Source organism: Danio rerio, chromosome 4 (genome assembly GCF_049306965.1).
Source record: "Danio rerio strain Tuebingen ecotype United States chromosome 4, GRCz12tu, whole genome shotgun sequence".
In the NCBI taxonomy this organism is placed as follows: Eukaryota; Metazoa; Chordata; class Actinopteri; order Cypriniformes; family Danionidae; genus Danio; species Danio rerio.
In genome coordinates, this window is record NC_133179.1 from 12,332,494 (window position 1) to 12,338,540 (window position 6,047).

The 6,047-nt window shown below is 36.0% G+C and overlaps 1 long non-coding RNA gene across 1 annotated transcript; it reads left to right on the plus strand.

The window, feature by feature from the left end:
• The first annotated feature begins 341 nt into the window (after window positions 1-341).
• On the plus strand, window positions 342-3,006 carry LOC137491524 (uncharacterized). Its single transcript, XR_011011478.2, has 3 exons — window positions 342-382; window positions 1,240-1,344; window positions 2,048-3,006. It is a non-coding gene; the product is annotated as an uncharacterized lncRNA (long non-coding RNA).
• The last annotated feature ends 3,041 nt before the right edge of the window (window positions 3,007-6,047 follow it).

Below are 6,047 nucleotides of genomic sequence, written 5' to 3' on the forward strand. Positions count from 1 at the left end.
AAAGATTAAGGTAAGTGTTTGCAAACCATTTATATAGGCTGAGTTTAAACAAATTAAATACAGTAATGCTCAACTTAATTAGTTTGTTTCTTAATTTGTTTGTTTAACTTCAGCCAATTTAATTCTTTGCAACACCTTACTTTGAAAAAAAAAAAGTAAATATAATGATTATTTTTGTTCTGTGTAGGAATTTTCTGCTTACAATAAAATGTGTCTGCCAGAGGTGTCACTGTCCTGCAGAGTTTAGGTACTATTGCTTTAACCCACGTGTCTGAATGTTTCAGACACTCACTGATTAGCTGGTTCAGGTGCATTTAATTAGGTTAAGAACTGAACTATATACAGGACTGTGGCCTTGCCGGAGCATCATTAGACGCCCAGTGTATGTACTTATCCAGGATTTGCCCATATGTTTTTAGTTTTTAATACTTTAATATATTATAAAATGTAATACGAGCAAAGAATGTTGTTTAATTTATGCATAAATGTTCCACTGAAAGAGGATGAAAAAATGTTGAAATTGATGAAGGAATTTTGATGTTTTGGTTTACAAACATTATTTGAAACATTAAAGTAGATGCTCTGCTTTCATTGGATATATGTTATATGTATAATAATAAACCACTTTTGTAACAGGGTTTCTACAGGTTTCATCAAGTCAATTTTAAAACTTTTTAAGACCCTTTTATAAGACCATTTTAAGACCATAATGAATGAAATTTCAGGCTTGCACAAGGCTAAACGTTAAAGATTTTTTAATAGCCAAGTTAAAACCTTAAAAAAAAAAAAACATTAAACACAAGTGTTAATGTAAGGATGATAATTAAACCATATCAATGAGTAAATGGTTAAAGATTAAACGTTTCGTAAAACCTTTATTGAAATTTATTGTTGATGATTGGATGGGTGTTGGCCCAATTGTGTAAAGCTTTAAATGCACGTGAAAAAAACAATTAAGACCAGTTTAAAATTATTGAAGACCTACAACACAATATTTCAGTGAATTTAAGACTTATTACGGCCTAAAATTTGGTTTTTAAAATTTAAGACATTTTAAGACCTTTTAAGGCCCTGCAGATACCCTGGTATACGTAATTTGATATAGACAGTAAAACGTGATACCTAATTTTTGACAAAAACTATTTTCTTTTGTGTGTGTGTGCTGCATTCATAAAGCAATGAACGGTGATATAATAATCATGACAGTTATTAATTCCTGCTAAGGTTTATGTTTCTCAGATATGGAAAAGACAGGTGTGGCTTCCTGGTTTCCCTTGGGATGAAATTATGGAGAGGAAGGGGAGGGTGAAGGGATGACAGGAACTGTCGGAATGACTGAGGCAAGTGTCTATTTATACAGTTCTATTAGCTTTTCCTAAGTCTTTTCATTTTGTTTTATGTGACTCAAACAATTGTTACGAAGTTCACTTTTAAAGCACACTTGGTGAGTATAAATGGCCTACACACACACACATACACACACTAATCTGGCATCTTTATGCTCTGGATTTGAGTCATAGTGACTAGAGCTGAACATTATATTGTTTAAGCATCAACATCACCAAGTGTGTATCTGCAATAGTCACATCGCAGGATTAGATCATTTTAATTCCTTAAATTAAAAAACAAAGATATTAAAGGATCAAATTATTTATACAATGATGACCATGTTATTTTTACATTTGTTCAATTTCTATATTATTTGTGCTCTGTCATGTTTATACATGCTTGCAATTTATTATATTTTCTGCAGATGCACAGCATACAAAAACACTTGACTTGATCATCCAAGTCTATTCAAACCATCTGGTGACATGTATGATATCTATAGTGCAATATATATCGCATTAAAACAAAATATCACAATGTCGTATTTTTTTTATATCGTGCAGAATAGAGACAATATTTTCCAGTCCTTTCTCCTTCATTTTATACTGTTCTGTTGCATGTTTTGGACATTTCCCTAGAATGCCAATGTTTTGTGATACCTTATTTTTCGTGGTTTTTTTTTCATATTTGACTTTTTCTATCTGTATTTGAAGGGCAGCTCATCCCCCAGAGACGTCTTTCTCCCACAATGCCCTGACCCTGAGATCTATGTGTGGAATTCTCTGCTCATTTATCAGTGTGGGCCTGCTCCTCTCCCTGTGCACTCTCATTTGTTCACAGTCCCGATCCTGGTACTGTTGCACCCCAAACTACATCTGTGTAACTCTCAGACTCAACCAAGCATACCTACAGCTGTGGGGAAAATACAAAAATAAGAGACCACTTGAAAAAAATGTATGCATTTTTCTCTACAAATTTAACATAATACAATAACGTACCTATTTAAGTTAATAAAAAGCTGTACTTTTTAAAAGTTTTAAGTGTTAAGTACTTTTAGCCTGATATGTTTTTGAGTACTTTTTTCCAGTTTTTTTAGCTCCTTGTATGATTTATGTTCATTTCTAATTATCAATATTAATGAAATTTGTAGTTTTAGTTTAATCAGACATTTATTTATTTAATTATTTCATTCATGCATTCATGATTAGTATTATTTTAGAATTAAGTCATTTACTAACCACTTTTAATTTATTTTTAAAATTTTTTAAAGCTTTTTCTCCAAACATTTAAACTGACCCCCAGCATATTGTGGCACTTGATAATTAAGTATGCATCAAAATCACTGTCAACAAATATAATCAATGAATTAGTTGTTTAAATTAGTTGATATTAAGCATTTTTACTCATAACTAAAATAACAGGCACAGGCATGAGATCAGTTAATCAGCTCCCTCTTGTGGACAATAAGTGAACGTGAGAACAGCAGTCGTGTCTGATCCTGATTTAAACCTGATTGAGAACACCTGAAGCAGGTGAAGCCCTCCAGCACAGGTTTGATGAACTTGATTGATGTGTTTTAATTCTGGTAAAACTACTGATTTGCATAAACAGATTGTGTTGTTTACATGTTTGCATTTGAAATGTGAAAATTAATAAAGATTTTAATGACCCTCATAATTGTTTTGTACGTTTCTTGAAGATCTTAGCTGTGTGAACTTGATTAAACACATGATAGTTTTGTGATGTTAATGAAATGACATATTTTATTAGACGCTTGTTAGCAGTGTAAAATCTGGACTGGAGTTCAGAATAAACTGATCAAGCTGATATGAGCATTGATAAACAAATCTGAGGATTTATTCTTAACTGTTTATAAGATTTGAAGACATAAAAAACACAATCACATTGGTTCTGTACTTTCAACAAAGGGACTAAAACTTTTAATTAGTTCACATGTGAAACACATCAAGGCTTACAAACACATGATTGGATAGTGTTTCATACAAAAACAATATTTCTATAAACAATGTTTTAGCTAAATTAAATATAAATCACCCTGAAAAACATAACTCTGTTCAGAAAAAAAACAGACAACCATTACTGACAAACATCTTGGTTTCAATCCTATGACTAAGCTCATAGATTTGTATGCGTAATCAAGTTAGCCAAGTGGTTAGTGAGTTGGACTGGTAACCCAGAGGTTGCTGGTTTGATTCCCACTCCTGACAGGAGGGCTGGGCTGTCCATGAGCAAGCCACTTAACCCTCAAAGAGAGCAGTCATAAGTATGCATAATCAAGTTAGCCTAATGGTTAGTGAGTTGGACTGGTAACCCAGAGGTTGCTGGTTTGATTCTCTGTCCTGACAGGTGTTGAAGGGCGGTAAACAGCTGACCTGCTAATAAGCAAGGCACTTAACAAGAGAGCTTGAGTGCCCCAAAGAGTGCAATAATGACTATGGATTAAAAAAAAAACCTTAATTGAAAACACCTGCTGCTGCTGATTTCTGGGTTTTCTTGACATAATTCTTTAGCCTGAATTAAAACGAACAGGTTATCAGAAGCTCAGTGGCGCAGAGGCAAATCATTTGCCATTGAATCAGTAAGACAGGGTTCAAATCCCACATGGGCAGATTTTCGAAACCTGTTTTATCTATAGGAATATATCAGACTCTTAAACGATATATAGCACATCACAAGCTCTATGGCATAGTGGATAATCACTTACCTTCACATCAGTAACCTTTGGTTTTGAATCCCATTTCCACAGCTATTCTTCATTCAAAAGCAGGACCAAACACAACGTCATGCTCAAGGGTGCAGTGGATGAGCGTTTGCCTATGAATCAGAAAGTTTGGATAAGCAGGAAACATTGTAAGCTCTTTGGCTGAGTGGATAATCATTTGCCTGTGAATCAGAATGTTTTAGGATCCAATCCCACAAACGCAGGTTCTCTTCACTTTTTCCTTGCAAATAGAAATATATTTACAAGACTGTGTAACAACATATAGGACATCAAAAACTCTTTGGTGCAGTGGTTAATCATTTGCCTGTGGATCAGAATGTTTTAGGTTCCAATCCCACAAACACAGGTTCCCTTCACTTTTTCTTTGCAGATATAAATGTATGTACAAGACCGTATATCAACACACATGACATCAAATGCCCTCTGGCGCAATGGTTAATCATTTGCCTGTGAATCAGAATGTTTTAGGTTCCAATCCCACCAACGCAGGTTCCCTACACTTTTTCCTTGCAGATATAAATATATGTACAAGACCGTATATCAACACATATGACATCAAATGCCCTCTGGCGCAGAGGTTAATCATTTGCCTGTGAATCAGAATGTTTTAGGTTCCAATCCCACCAACGCAGGTTCCCTTCACTTTTTCCTTGCAGATATAAATATATGTACAAGAAAGTATAACAACATCTAGGACATCAAAAGCCCTTTGGCACAGTGGTTAATCATTTGCCTGTGGATCAGAATGTTTTAGGTTCCAATCCCACAAATGCAGGTTCTCTTCACCTTTCCTTACAAATAAAAACACATAGAAGACCCCATAAAACAAGCAGGGAACCTTGTACGCTCTTTGGTGCAGTGGATAATCGTTTGCCTGTAAACCAAAATGTTTTGGGTTTGAATCCCACATTGACTGAGTATCATTACATACAACAAAGTGCTATAAACGTCAATGCTAACTGTGAGTGCCATAGTGGCGCTGCTGGGTGAACACAAGCTCTCAATGGCCAAGGCTGTCTGAAAGACTTGGGTTCAAGGCCCAGCTCTGCTCACTTTCGCACTCTGGCCAACCTACAGAGGGCCAAATATAAGTTCCAGCACATCATTAGGTATGTGACTGTGGCTCAGCGGTAGAGCATTGCCTCAAGGGTTAAGAGGTCGCTGGTTCCATCCCAGCCAGATCACTGCGATATGTGTGAGTGTCGGCGTGAATGAAGGGGGAGGATGAAACGTTCCTCCCCTGACCTACGGGGCCATGTACAGCAGGGGTTATGCTACTTTTTACTAAAAAAAAAATTAGCTCTATAAAAATCCGGACCCCCGTCCCTTCTCTCCCCGTTTCGGTTACCATCACTTCCTTTCTAGAGGGGTTGACCCTCCAGAAAGGAAGTGATGGTAACCGATAGCACATAACACAAAAACGAGCGAGAGGTCTTACCTGTCCGCAGAAGACGTCCATCACGCCAGAAAACGTAGTCCAAACGTCCTGGAGCTCTGCTTCTGTTGACTGTACGGTCCAAACACATCCCTCAATCTCTAAAGGAAACACAGAAATAGAGACACGGTCAAACAGCAGATCTAAACATCACACTCTGACAGATATTACAGTTAATAATTCAGAATTATACACATTTACAGCCTAAATATTGCCTGTGAAAGCTCTACAAACACAGCAGAACACCAGAGCTTAACAAACTGACTTGTTGACACACATTATGTTTTGTTCTGCTTTATAATAAGAGGCTGTTTAACTCAGAGCCTTCACATATAAAACAACAACTAAGTTACCAATTTGTTTGCTCTTAAATGTCTGACAGTGACAGAGCAACATGTAAACAAAGCTGTTTAAACAAACAGGAGAGCTCTGCTTAAACATATCACTAAAGACACTTCAACATGTGCTAAACATGAACTTAACTGCGACTGAAGTACAAAGAATAAAGACTTAATGAGGAAATGCAGGAGAAATACTGTA